Consider the following 14,650-nt stretch of genomic DNA (forward strand, 5'->3'; position numbering starts at 1 on the left):
AGACTTGTGCTGCAAGAAGTCGTTTCCGGGGTGCATATTTGTTCTCAAGGTACAACGAATCAACATTGTCATAATTCTTTGAATGATGTCATAAGTCAAGTCATTTACTGCTGTCCGCCAATCGCAGTCATCCAATCTTTTAAGCGTCAAGAACCCGATTGATGATGTTCCGAAATGTCCAAGATTAGGCAAAGACATCCAGCCCATTAATTACAGTAACACTTTATTTTACAAAGCAATGACTGCTGTTAGGTCAGCTTTAAGTTGTACCAGTGCAAAGCACAAGTAAAGTTTTATGTGCTTTTGAATTTTCCCATAGCTCCAATATACCGATTAACGTAAGGTTTCTGATTAATGTATCGGCAACTATGAACATGCCATTGAGCCGACGGTCTTTTTTCTATTAATGAATAGTTGTTGAAGTCAAAACAAATGGAAATATGCGGTTCCATACTTTTTAGAAAATTAAGACTTTGCGATCCTTCCTGCCAGTCAGGCAGCCGCGCGTGCAGACAAACGGCAAACCATTTTGAGCTTTTTCGTCGTCAAATTCAAGTTCAACCATGCGACTTTAACATTTCACTATACTATGTCATTTATTTAAAGCTAAAAACGCCTTACTATACTATGTCGGTTTTTTTTTGGCTTAAAAACGCCTTACTATACTATGTCGTTTTTGTCGGGCTAAAAACGCCTTATTATGTCGTTTTTTTCGGCTAAAAACGCCTTACTATATATACTATGTCGTTTTTTTCGGGCCAAAAACGCCTTACTATACTATGTCGTTTTTTTCGGCTTAAAAACGCCTTACTATATATACTATGTCGTTTTTTTCGCGCCAAAAACGCCTTACTATACTATGTCGTTTTTTTCGGGCCAAAAACGCCTTACTATATACTATGTCGGTTTTTTTTGGCTTAAAAACGCCTTACTTGTCTCTTTTTGTGTCCCAATCTTACAAGGAAGAAGACAACTTCCGGCCGTGATGATACACTGTAAGTATTGTTTTTTTTCCCTCTCCCCCAAACCCCGACTTCTCATTTATTCCATTTAATTCGTGTCTTTTTTTTGTCACCTTGGTCACGGTCGTCATTCCTGGATGTGCCTGACCGCTTCCGAGCACGAAGCAACGCAAGGACGACATGGCCATAAAGTAAGAAAGATTTTTATTTTTTTTAACCAACTCGCGTGTATGACAGACTGTGTGCTTCCATATTAGGCTGTGCCCCAGTTTCAGTGGGTTGACCTTTACCAAGTGCAGCTCAGGGTTAGTGCAGGAAAATGACAGCCACATACGGTCCAGAAAGGTCCACCTCTATACGTATAAATTATGTATTTGATTCTAAATGAAGGTAGAATTGCTGGTTGGCATGGTTAATCGTTGGCTCTCCCACAAGCCAGAAATAATCAACCTTGCTTTGTCCAGTGGTGACCATGATGTGGCCCACGGAAGGAAATCAAGCATGTCCATTGCTCAAGTCTGAACCAAATTTGCAAATAATGATAATAATAATAATCAAATAACAAATAAACAAATAATAATAATCCATAATAAACACAATGTTGGAATGGCCCATTATTCTGGATTTATGATTTTTAACATTACCAATGAGTATGGAATAATTGAAAGGAAAACGAAATGTTAGCATTCAAGCTATAAAATCTTATATTGTTTGAGAAAAACATTTTAAGCTCCCAAATAGGTAATTTTGTCGATTTTTCCGCCAAAATGGAGGCTCGCAGCATGCAAATCCGATGAGTGAACGCAGTTTGTTTGGAAAGGCTGTCAGTTAGAGCGCGTTTGTCGGTGACCAAAAGCGAGCTCGTTAGCGCTCCTTTGACTCGCTCACAAAGCCGCCGCCACGTCGAACTCGACAAATTGGCACGTATGGACTCGCCGAGGCGTGTGAGAGTACATCATCTCGCGCCGCCGCTACTGAGCAATCGCGTGTCGTCTTAATCGGCGCGCCGCTGTAGAGACGAGAGCTTGCGCATTCACTCACTTTCGAAAGTGAAATCATGCGTAACCATTTCGACGTATTTCTATTTTGTGATCATGCTAACTCAAAGCTTTGTTGACATAATTTTAGGCTACAATTAGTGAATGTAAATCGGAAAAATGATTGGACGTGTGTAGCGCAGGAAGCAAGCGTCGGTCATGGCGTACGCGCGACAGACGATCAATATTCGCAAATAAAATGCTACCCTGCTTCCGAATCAGTCGATGGCCCACAAAAGGCCGCCACCGCGGCGTTCCGCATCAAAGCTAGTCTCTTGCGGCAAATCAATCACTTTTCCCGCTAACAGACGCGGCAGCCGTTGAGATGATTGCGATTGTTATCCCAACAAACCACATTAGCAAAATCCACTCGGAATGTATTCTTCCCGACAATTGATGACGGAGTTCGCGCCGCACAGCTGCTGCAGGTGTATCGATCAGTTTCCGCACTTTGTGTACTGCGACGCAAATAATAAATTGCATTAAAAAAAATCTTCCATACGCCAGGCCAACGTGTGTCCGAGGTCACCTTGGACGCATTAGGATTAAATATGATGGCGCGTCTCAAATCGGGGCTTAAGCCCCATGTTGTCCGTAAGCTGCCAGCAAGTGAAAGGAGTCAACGCAAACAGATGGGAGATGCCGATAGAGAATAAAATGTACGTGTAGCATCTTTAGCCAGTACATGCTCCAAGCAAAAAATACTATCGGAAAAAGAAACTTCTGCTATGCTGTTATTCAACCAATAGTTTGCCGGTTAAGTATGCAAAAGCCAAACTTGGATCTGAAATGCTCGCCGTCGCTTGACGGCATCTGTGAGGAAAATTGGAGACAAAATAATTTGAACCAGTGCAACATTGAGAAGGAAGCACCGTTTCCTTTTTTTTCCTCCTTGATCATCCAAAAAAGATTAAAAGGTTAGGGAAAAGGTAGCCTCAAGTTTAGGGGGCCCGAGGACATGTTTGACTTGCCTGGCACGTGTTCAGATGTTGTTCCCAAAAAACATGAGCTAAGTCACTTGCATGATGTCACTGTTTAAAAGTCATGTTTGATGATTTGCATGTGCAGAGGAGCCCGCCACGGAAACTGCCTTGTGCTGCCTTCCACGTCAACCCGCGTGTCCATCGGTTGTCACCTGTCCCGTGGAAAAGCCTTTGCAGTGGTCGCGCTCAGGTAACTTGCTCAACTTTGCCACGCTTGCACCGCAGGCGGGGGCAGACTAATAAGACTTAAGAAAATTTTTATTCGTCTCACAATGTCGTACTTATTTATGCTTTTTGTTTTGAACGACAGGATCGGGGAGGTTCTGGGCAAACACGCAGCCGCCACATGCGCAGCCTGGCAGGTGGACTGACGCGTCTGTTTGACCACAAGGACAACCTGCGCCTGGGCTGGTGAGTACGTTTTCTTTTTTGCAGGTGGCGCGGAGGGGCCTCCCTGTGTGGAGTTTTTATGTCCCCCCCGTGTCCGCCTGCATTTTCTCCGGCAACCTCGGTTTGCTCTCACACCCCAAAAACATGCACCATAGGTTTATTATTTACTCTAAATTGGCCTGAGATGTGATTGTGAGTGCAAATGGTTGGTTGTTTATTGTGTGCCTCGTGATTGTCTGGCAACCGGTTCAGGGTGCCACCCCGCCTGCTGCCGAAGGGCCAGTAGGTGGGGTACATCCTTGAACTGGTTGTCAGCCAATCACGGGGGCACACAATAAACAAACAACCATTTGCACTCAGAATCACATCTCAGGCCAATTTAGAGTAAATAATAAACCTACGGTGAATGTTTTTGGTGTGTGAAAGCAAACCGACGTTGCCGGAGAAAATGCAGGCAGACACGAGGGGAACATAAAAACTCCACACAGGCAAGCCAAAGTGGGGATTTGAACCCCAGACCTCCAAGCCGGGAAGCCAGCGCACTAACCACCAGACTACGCAGGTCCTTGCTCAGCCCATTGGAAGGCGCTATTTGTCATCATGTTTCAAAAAAACTTATTTATAAAAAAGGAGACAAGTGTTCTTTATAGTCAGTTATTTATTTCTTTTGCAGGTGGGTCCATGTAGAGGACTTGAATACACTCTCGGTTGTAGACGCCCCCGCGCAGCGCTGGAGTACCTGCAACAGAGAAAGACATTACTCCAGAGGTACGGGACCTCCGGTTTCTGCAGACCCCCTAGCCTGCCTGCGTGAGATCTCGCTCTAAGCAGAGCAAGGTCTCAAGCAGGTAGGCTAGGGGGAGGGAACTCCGGGTCCTCCATACCCCCTAGCCTGCCTGCTTGATATCTCGCTCTAAGTAGAGCAAGGTCTCAAGCAGGCAGGCTAGGGGGTCTGGAGGAACCAAAGTTCCTCGAGAGCCAGGACCTGCCTGCTCCAGACCTCTCTGAAGTAGAGAGAGATCTGAAGCAGGCAGGCTCTGGCGCTCAAGGAACTTCAGTTCCCTTCCCCTGTGAAAAACCAAGGGTCTCAAACGCCGGTCGTCAAGAGCCGTTCTCCTGCCTGTTTCCCGTCTGTCCCTGATGCAACACACCTGATTCAAACGATCAAGGATGATCGTTTGAATCAGTTGTGTGTGTTTGCAGCAGGAAGAGTCAGAAAGCAGGCAGGAAGTCAGACCTGGACCTGGACGAACGGTGTTTGTGAGCCCTGGTGTGAAACAAATGGTCAATTACTCACCCCTGCCACCATCTTGTTCCTCAAGACGCGTTGAGTCTACACGCACAAAAATAAACATACAAACAAATAAATAAAGATAACATGACAAGTGATTGCATGTCATCACTCGTGCTTTTCCTCACCTTTGGTCTTGTCCAGTGAACACAGTGTTGCCATACTAATGTGAAGGACAAGGAAATCGTTTCTGACTGCCACCATCTTGTTCCTCAGGACATGGTCAACACGCGTTGAGCCTACAAATTAATGAAGGACGTGACACCAGTGGTTGCTCCAAGTCATCTCTGGTGTACTTCCTTCACCTTCAGTCTTGCCCAGGCACCTTGCTGGTGGACGCAAAGTGTTGCCACAGTTACGTGAAGAACAAGCAAGCAGTTCCTGACTATCTTATACATCATGTTCTGAAAGCTTAACCATGCAATTTGTGTTACAACAGCCTGAATAAATTGTATTTTAACAACCGGCCTGGATATCATCTTTTTCAATCATAGTCAATCATGAGTATCGTCGTTATGAGACGTGTTTAGCCCGAAAAAAACGACCATGTATAGTAAAGCGTTTTTAGCCCCGAAAAAACGACCATGTATAGCAAGACGTTTTTAGCCCGAAAAAACGACCATGTATAGTAAGGCGTTTTTAGCACGACAAAAACGACATAGTATAGTAAGACGTTTTTAGCCCGAAAAAACGACCATGTATAGTAAGCCCTTTTTAGCACGACAAAAACGACATAGTATTGTAAGGCGTTTTTAGCCCGAAAAAACGACCATGTATAGTAAGGCGTTTTTAGCACGACAAAAACGACAATAGTATCGTAAGCCCTTTTTAGCCCAAAAAAACGACCATGTATAGTAAGACGTTTTTAGCCCCAAAAAAACGACCATGTATAGTAAGGCGTTTTTAGCCCGAAAAAACGACCATGTATAGCAAGACGTTTTTAGCCCGAAAAAACGACATAGTATCGGAAGCCCTTTTTAGCCCGAAAAAACGACCATGTATAGTAAGGCGTTTTTAGCACGACAGAAACGACATAGTATAGTAAGACGTTTTTAGCCCGAAAAAACGACCATGTATAGTAAGCCCTTTTTAGCACGACAAAAACGACATAGTATTGTAAGGCGTTTTTAGCCCGAAAAAACGACCATGTATAGTAAGGCGTTTTTAGCACGACAAAAACGACAATAGTATCGTAAGCCCTTTTTAGCCCAAAAAAACGACCATGTATAGTAAGACGTTTTTAGCACGACAAAAACGACATAGTATAGTAAGACGTTTTTAGCCCGAAAAAACGACCATGTATAGTAAGCCCTTTTTAGCACGACAAAAACGACATAGTATTGTAAGGCGTTTTTAGCACGACAAAAACGACATAGTATAGTAAGACGTTTTTAGCCCGAAAAAACGACCATGTATAGTAAGCCCTTTTTAGCACGACAAAAACGACATAGTATTGTAAGGCGTTTTTAGCCCGAAAAAACGACCATGTATAGTAAGGCGTTTTTAGCACGACAAAAACGACAATAGTATCGTAAGCCCTTTTTAGCCCAAAAAAACGACCATGTATAGTAAGACGTTTTTAGCCCCAAAAAAACGACCATGTATAGTAAGGCGTTTTTAGCCCGAAAAAACGACCATGTATAGCAAGACGTTTTTAGCCCGAAAAAACGACATAGTATCGGAAGCCCTTTTTAGCCCGAAAAAACGACCATGTATAGTAAGGCGTTTTTAGCACGACAGAAACGACATAGTATAGTAAGACGTTTTTAGCCCGAAAAAACGACCATGTATAGTAAGCCCTTTTTAGCACGACAAAAACGACATAGTATTGTAAGGCGTTTTTAGCCCGAAAAAACGACCATGTATAGTACGGTGTTTTTAGCCCGAAAAAAATGACCATGTATAGTGAGGCGTTTTTAGCCCGAAAAAACGACATAGTATAGTAAGACGTTTTTAGCCCGAAAAAACGACCATGTATAGTAAGCCCTTTTTAGCACGACAAAAACGACATAGTATTGTAAGGCGTTTTTAGCCCGAAAAAACGACCATGTATAGTAAGCCCTTTTTAGCACGACAAAAACGACATAGTATTGTAAGGCGTTTTTAGCACGACAAAAACGACATAGTATAGTAAGACGTTTTTAGCCCGAAAAAACGACCATGTATAGTAAGCCCTTTTTAGCACGACAAAAACGACATAGTATTGTAAGGCGTTTTTAGCCCGAAAAAACGACCATGTATAGTAAGGCGTTTTTAGCACGACAAAAACGACAATAGTATCGTAAGCCCTTTTTAGCCCAAAAAAACGACCATGTATAGTAAGACGTTTTTAGCCCCAAAAAAACGACCATGTATAGTAAGGCGTTTTTAGCCCGAAAAAACGACCATGTATAGCAAGACGTTTTTAGCCCGAAAAAACGACATAGTATCGGAAGCCCTTTTTAGCCCGAAAAAACGACCATGTATAGTAAGGCGTTTTTAGCACGACAGAAACGACATAGTATAGTAAGACGTTTTTAGCCCGAAAAAACGACCATGTATAGTAAGCCCTTTTTAGCACGACAAAAACGAAATAGTATTGTAAGGCGTTTTTAGCACGACAAAAACGACATAGTATAGTAAGACGTTTTTAGCCCGAAAAAACGACCATGTATAGTAAGCCCTTTTTAGCACGACAAAAACGACATAGTATTGTAAGGCGTTTTTAGCCCGAAAAAACGACCATGTATAGTAAGGCGTTTTTAGCACGACAAAAACGACAATAGTATCGTAAGCCCTTTTTAGCCCCAAAAAAACGACCATGTATAGTAAGGCGTTTTTAGCCCGAAAAAACGACCATGTATAGCAAGACGTTTTTAGCCCGAAAAAACGACATAGTATCGGAAGCCCTTTTTAGCCCGAAAAAACGACCATGTATAGTAAGGCGTTTTTAGCACGACAGAAACGACATAGTATAGTAAGACGTTTTTAGCCCGAAAAAACGACCATGTATAGTAAGCCCTTTTTAGCACGACAAAAACGACATAGTATTGTAAGGCGTTTTTAGCCCGAAAAAACGACCATGTATAGTACGGTGTTTTTAGCCCGAAAAAAATGACCATGTATAGTGAGGCGTTTTTAGCCCGAAAAAACGACATAGTATAGTAAGACGTTTTTAGCCCGAAAAAACGACCATGTATAGTAAGCCCTTTTTAGCACGACAAAAACGACATAGTATTGTAAGGCGTTTTTAGCCCGAAAAAACGACCATGTATAGTAAGCCCTTTTTAGCACGACAAAAACGACATAGTATTGTAAGGCGTTTTTAGCACGACAAAAACGACATAGTATAGTAAGACGTTTTTAGCCCGAAAAAACGACCATGTATAGTAAGCCCTTTTTAGCACGACAAAAACGACATAGTATTGTAAGGCGTTTTTAGCCCGAAAAAACGACCATGTATAGTAAGGCGTTTTTAGCACGACAAAAACGACAATAGTATCGTAAGCCCTTTTTAGCCCAAAAAAACGACCATGTATAGTAAGACGTTTTTAGCCCCAAAAAAACGACCATGTATAGTAAGGCGTTTTTAGCCCGAAAAAACGACCATGTATAGCAAGACGTTTTTAGCCCGAAAAAACGACATAGTATCGGAAGCCCTTTTTAGCCCGAAAAAACGACCATGTATAGTAAGGCGTTTTTAGCACGACAGAAACGACATAGTATAGTAAGACGTTTTTAGCCCGAAAAAACGACCATGTATAGTAAGCCCTTTTTAGCACGACAAAAACGAAATAGTATTGTAAGGCGTTTTTAGCACGACAAAAACGACATAGTATAGTAAGACGTTTTTAGCCCGAAAAAACGACCATGTATAGTAAGCCCTTTTTAGCACGACAAAAACGACATAGTATTGTAAGGCGTTTTTAGCCCGAAAAAACGACCATGTATAGTAAGGCGTTTTTAGCACGACAAAAACGACAATAGTATCGTAAGCCCTTTTTAGCCCCAAAAAAACGACCATGTATAGTAAGGCGTTTTTAGCCCGAAAAAACGACCATGTATAGCAAGACGTTTTTAGCCCGAAAAAACGACATAGTATCGGAAGCCCTTTTTAGCCCGAAAAAACGACCATGTATAGTAAGGCGTTTTTAGCACGACAGAAACGACATAGTATAGTAAGACGTTTTTAGCCCGAAAAAACGACCATGTATAGTAAGCCCTTTTTAGCACGACAAAAACGACATAGTATTGTAAGGCGTTTTTAGCACGACAAAAACGACATAGTATAGTAAGACGTTTTTAGCCCGAAAAAACGACCATGTATAGTAAGCCCTTTTTAGCACGACAAAAACGACATAGTATTGTAAGGCGTTTTTAGCCCGAAAAAACGACCATGTATAGTAAGGCGTTTTTAGCACGACAAAAACGACAATAGTATCGTAAGCCCTTTTTAGCCCAAAAAAACGACCATGTAGAGTAAGACGTTTTTAGCACGACAAAAACGACATAGTATAGTAAGACGTTTTTAGCCCGAAAAAACGACCATGTATAGTAAGCCCTTTTTAGCACGACAAAAACGACATAGTATTGTAAGGCGTTTTTAGCCCGAAAAAACGACCATGTATAGTAAGCCCTTTTTAGCACGACAAAAACGACATAGTATTGTAAGGCGTTTTTAGCACGACAAAAACGACATAGTATAGTAAGACGTTTTTAGCCCGAAAAAACGACCATGTATAGTAAGCCCTTTTTAGCACGACAAAAACGACATAGTATTGTAAGGCGTTTTTAGCCCGAAAAAACGACCATGTATAGTAAGGCGTTTTTAGCACGACAAAAACGACAATAGTATCGTAAGCCCTTTTTAGCCCAAAAAAACGACCATGTATAGTAAGACGTTTTTAGCCCCAAAAAAACGACCATGTATAGTAAGGCGTTTTTAGCCCGAAAAAACGACCATGTATAGCAAGACGTTTTTAGCCCGAAAAAACGACATAGTATCGGAAGCCCTTTTTAGCCCGAAAAAACGACCATGTATAGTAAGGCGTTTTTAGCACGACAGAAACGACATAGTATAGTAAGACGTTTTTAGCCCGAAAAAACGACCATGTATAGTAAGCCCTTTTTAGCACGACAAAAACGACATAGTATTGTAAGGCGTTTTTAGCCCGAAAAAACGACCATGTATAGTACGGTGTTTTTAGCCCGAAAAAAATGACCATGTATAGTGAGGCGTTTTTAGCCCGAAAAAACGACATAGTATAGTAAGACGTTTTTAGCCCGAAAAAACGACCATGTATAGTAAGCCCTTTTTAGCACGACAAAAACGACATAGTATTGTAAGGCGTTTTTAGCCCGAAAAAACGACCATGTATAGTAAGCCCTTTTTAGCACGACAAAAACGACATAGTATTGTAAGGCGTTTTTAGCACGACAAAAACGACATAGTATAGTAAGACGTTTTTAGCCCGAAAAAACGACCATGTATAGTAAGCCCTTTTTAGCACGACAAAAACGACATAGTATTGTAAGGCGTTTTTAGCCCGAAAAAACGACCATGTATAGTAAGGCGTTTTTAGCACGACAAAAACGACAATAGTATCGTAAGCCCTTTTTAGCCCAAAAAAACGACCATGTATAGTAAGACGTTTTTAGCCCCAAAAAAACGACCATGTATAGTAAGGCGTTTTTAGCCCGAAAAAACGACCATGTATAGCAAGACGTTTTTAGCCCGAAAAAACGACATAGTATCGGAAGCCCTTTTTAGCCCGAAAAAACGACCATGTATAGTAAGCCCTTTTTAGCACGACAAAAACGAAATAGTATTGTAAGGCGTTTTTAGCACGACAAAAACGACATAGTATAGTAAGACGTTTTTAGCCCGAAAAAACGACCATGTATAGTAAGCCCTTTTTAGCACGACAAAAACGACATAGTATTGTAAGGCGTTTTTAGCCCGAAAAAACGACCATGTATAGTAAGGCGTTTTTAGCACGACAAAAACGACAATAGTATCGTAAGCCCTTTTTAGCCCCAAAAAAACGACCATGTATAGTAAGGCGTTTTTAGCCCGAAAAAACGACCATGTATAGCAAGACGTTTTTAGCCCGAAAAAACGACATAGTATCGGAAGCCCTTTTTAGCCCGAAAAAACGACCATGTATAGTAAGGCGTTTTTAGCACGACAGAAACGACATAGTATAGTAAGACGTTTTTAGCCCGAAAAAACGACCATGTACAGTAAGCCCTTTTTAGCACGACAAAAACGACATAGTATTGTAAGGCGTTTTTAGCCCGAAAAAACGACCATGTATAGTAAGGCGTTTTTAGCACGACAAAAACGACAATAGTATCGTAAGCCCTTTTTAGCCCAAAAAAACGACCATGTATAGTAAGACGTTTTTAGCCCCAAAAAAACGACCATGTATAGTAAGGCGTTTTTAGCCCGAAAAAACGACCATGTATATATAGCAAGACGTTTTTAGCCCGAAAAAACGACATAGTATCGGAAGCCCTTTTTAGCCCGAAAAAACGACCATGTATAGTAAGGCGTTTTTAGCACGACAGAAACGACATAGTATAGTAAGACGTTTTTAGCCCGAAAAAACGACCATGTATAGTAAGCCCTTTTTAGCACGACAAAAACGAAATAGTATTGTAAGGCGTTTTTAGCACGACAAAAACGACATAGTATAGTAAGACGTTTTTAGCCCGAAAAAACGACCATGTATAGTAAGCCCTTTTTAGCACGACAAAAACGACATAGTATTGTAAGGCGTTTTTAGCCCGAAAAAACGACCATGTATAGTAAGGCGTTTTTAGCACGACAAAAACGACAATAGTATCGTAAGCCCTTTTTAGCCCAAAAAAACGACCATGTATAGTAAGACGTTTTTAGCCCCAAAAAAACGACCATGTATAGTAAGGCGTTTTTAGCCCGAAAAAACGACCATGTATAGCAAGACGTTTTTAGCCCGAAAAAACGACATAGTATCGGAAGCCCTTTTTAGCCCGAAAAAACGACCATGTATAGTAAGGCGTTTTTAGCACGACAGAAACGACATAGTATAGTAAGACGTTTTTAGCCCGAAAAAACGACCATGTATAGTAAGCCCTTTTTAGCACGACAAAAACGACATAGTATTGTAAGGCGTTTTTAGCACGACAAAAACGACATAGTATAGTAAGACGTTTTTAGCCCGAAAAAACGACCATGTATAGTAAGCCCTTTTTAGCACGACAAAAACGACATAGTATTGTAAGGCGTTTTTAGCCCGAAAAAACGACCATGTATAGGAAGCCCTTTTTAGCACGACAAAAACGACATAGTATTGTAAGGCGTTTTTAGCCCGAAAAAACGACATAGTATAGTAAGGCGTTTTTAGCACAACAAAAACGACATAGTATAGCAAGGCGTTTTAGCCCGAAAAAAACGGCCATGTATAGGAAGGCGTTTTTAGCCCGAAAAAACGACCATGTATAGGAAGGCGTTTTTAGCCCGAAAAAACGACCATGTATAGTAAGCCCTTTTTAGCACGACAAAAACGACATAGTATTGTAAGGCGTTTTAGCCCGAAAAAACGACATAGTATAGTAAGGCGTTTTTAGCACAACAAAAACGACATAGTATAGTAAGGCGTTTTAGCCCCAAAGAAACGGCCATGTATAGGAAGGCGTTTTTAGCCCGAAAAAACGACCATGTATAGTAAGCCCTTTTTAGCACGACAAAAACGACATAGTATTGTAAGGCGTTTTAGCCCGAAAAAAACGACCATGTATAGTAAGCCTTTTAGCCCCCAAAAAACGACAATAGTATCGTAAGCCCTTTTTAGCCCAAAAAAACGACCATGTATAGTAAGACGTTTTTAGCCCCAAAAAAACGACCATGTATAGTAAGGCGTTTTTAGCCCGAAAAAACGACCATGTATAGTAAGACGTTTTAGCCCCAAAGAAACGACAATAGTATCGTAAGCCCTTTTTAGCCCGAAAAAACGACATAGTATCGGAAGCCCTTTTTAGCCCGAAAAAAAGACCATGTATAGTAAGGCGTTTTAGCACGACAGAAACGACATAGTATAGTAAGACGTTTTTAGCCCCAAAAAAACGACATAGTATCGTAAGGCGTTTTTAGCACAACAAAAACGACATAGTATAGTAAGGCGTTTTAGCCCCAAAGAAACGGCCATGTATAGGAAGGCGTTTTTAGCCCGAAAAAACGATCATGTATAGTAAGCCCTTTTTAGCACGACAAAAACGACATAGTATTGTAAGGCGTTTTAGCCCGAAAAAACGACATAGTATAGTAAGGCGTTTTTAGCACAACAAAAACGACATAGTATAGTAAGGCGTTTTAGCCCCAAAGAAACGGCCATGTATAGGAAGGCGTTTTTAGCCCGAAAAAACGACCATGTATAGTAAGCCCTTTTTAGCACGACAAAAACGACATAGTATTGTAAGGCGTTTTAGCCCGAAAAAAACGACCATGTATAGTAAGCCTTTTAGCCCCCAAAAAACGACAATAGTATCGTAAGCCCTTTTTAGCCCAAAAAAACGACCATGTATAGTAAGACGTTTTTAGCCCCAAAAAAACGACCATGTATAGTAAGGCGTTTTTAGCCCGAAAAAACGACCATGTATAGTAAGACGTTTTAGCCCCAAAGAAACGACAATAGTATCGTAAGCCCTTTTTAGCCCGAAAAAACGACATAGTATCGGAAGCCCTTTTTAGCCCGAAAAAACGACCATGTATAGTAAGGCGTTTTAGCACGACAGAAACGACATAGTATAGTAAGACGTTTTTAGCCCCAAAAAAACGACATAGTATCGTAAGGCGTTTTTAGCACAACAAAAACGACATAGTATAGTAAGGCGTTTTAGCCCCAAAGAAACGGCCATGTATAGGAAGGCGTTTTTAGCCCGAAAAAACGATCATGTATAGTAAGCCCTTTTTAGCACGACAAAAACGACATAGTATTGTAAGGCGTTTTAGCCCGAAAAAACGACATAGTATAGTAAGGCGTTTTTAGCACAACAAAAACGACATAGTATAGTAAGGCGTTTTAGCCCCAAAGAAACGGCCATGTATAGGAAGGCGTTTTTAGCCCGAAAAAACGACCATGTATAGTAAGCCCTTTTTAGCACGACAAAAACGACATAGTATTGTAAGGCGTTTTTAGCCCGAAAAAACGACATAGTATAGTAAGGCGTTTTTAGCACAACAAAAACGACATAGTATAGTAAGGCGTTTTAGCCCCAAAGAAACGGCCATGTATAGGAAGGCGTTTTAGCCCGAAAAAAACGACCATGTATAGTAAGCCTTTTAGCCCCCAAAAAACGACAATAGTATCGTAAGCCCTTTTTAGCCCAAAAAAACGACCATGTATAGTAAGACGTTTTTAGCCCCAAAAAAACGACCATGTATAGTAAGGCGTTTTTAGCCCGAAAAAACGACCATGTATAGTAAGACGTTTTAGCCCCAAAGAAACGACAATAGTATCGTAAGCCCTTTTTAGCCCGAAAAAACGACATAGTATCGGAAGCCCTTTTTAGCCCGAAAAAACGACCATGTATAGTAAGGCGTTTTTAGCACGACAAAAACGACATAGTATTGTAAGGCGTTTTAGCCCGAAAAAAACGGCCATGTATAGGAAGGCGTTTTTAGCCCGAAAAAACGACCATGTATAGGAAGGCGTTTTTAGCCCGAAAAAACGACCATGTATAGTAAGACGTTTTAGCCCCAAAGAAACGACAATAGTATCGTAAGCCCTTTTTAGCCCAAAAAAACGACATAGTATCGGAAGCCCTTTTTAGCCCAAAAAAACGACCATGTATAGTAAGGCGTTTTTAGCACGACAAAAACGACATAGTATTGTAAGGCGTTTTAGCCCGAAAAAAACGGCCATGTATAGGAAGGCGTTTTTAGCCCGAAAAAACGACCATGTATAGGAAGGCGTTTTTAGCCCGAAAAAACGACCATGTATAGTAAGCCCTTTTTAGCACGACAAA

The sequence above is a fragment of the Hippocampus zosterae genome, chromosome 21 (genome assembly GCF_025434085.1).
Source record: "Hippocampus zosterae strain Florida chromosome 21, ASM2543408v3, whole genome shotgun sequence".
NCBI classification, from domain to species: domain Eukaryota; kingdom Metazoa; phylum Chordata; class Actinopteri; order Syngnathiformes; family Syngnathidae; genus Hippocampus; species Hippocampus zosterae.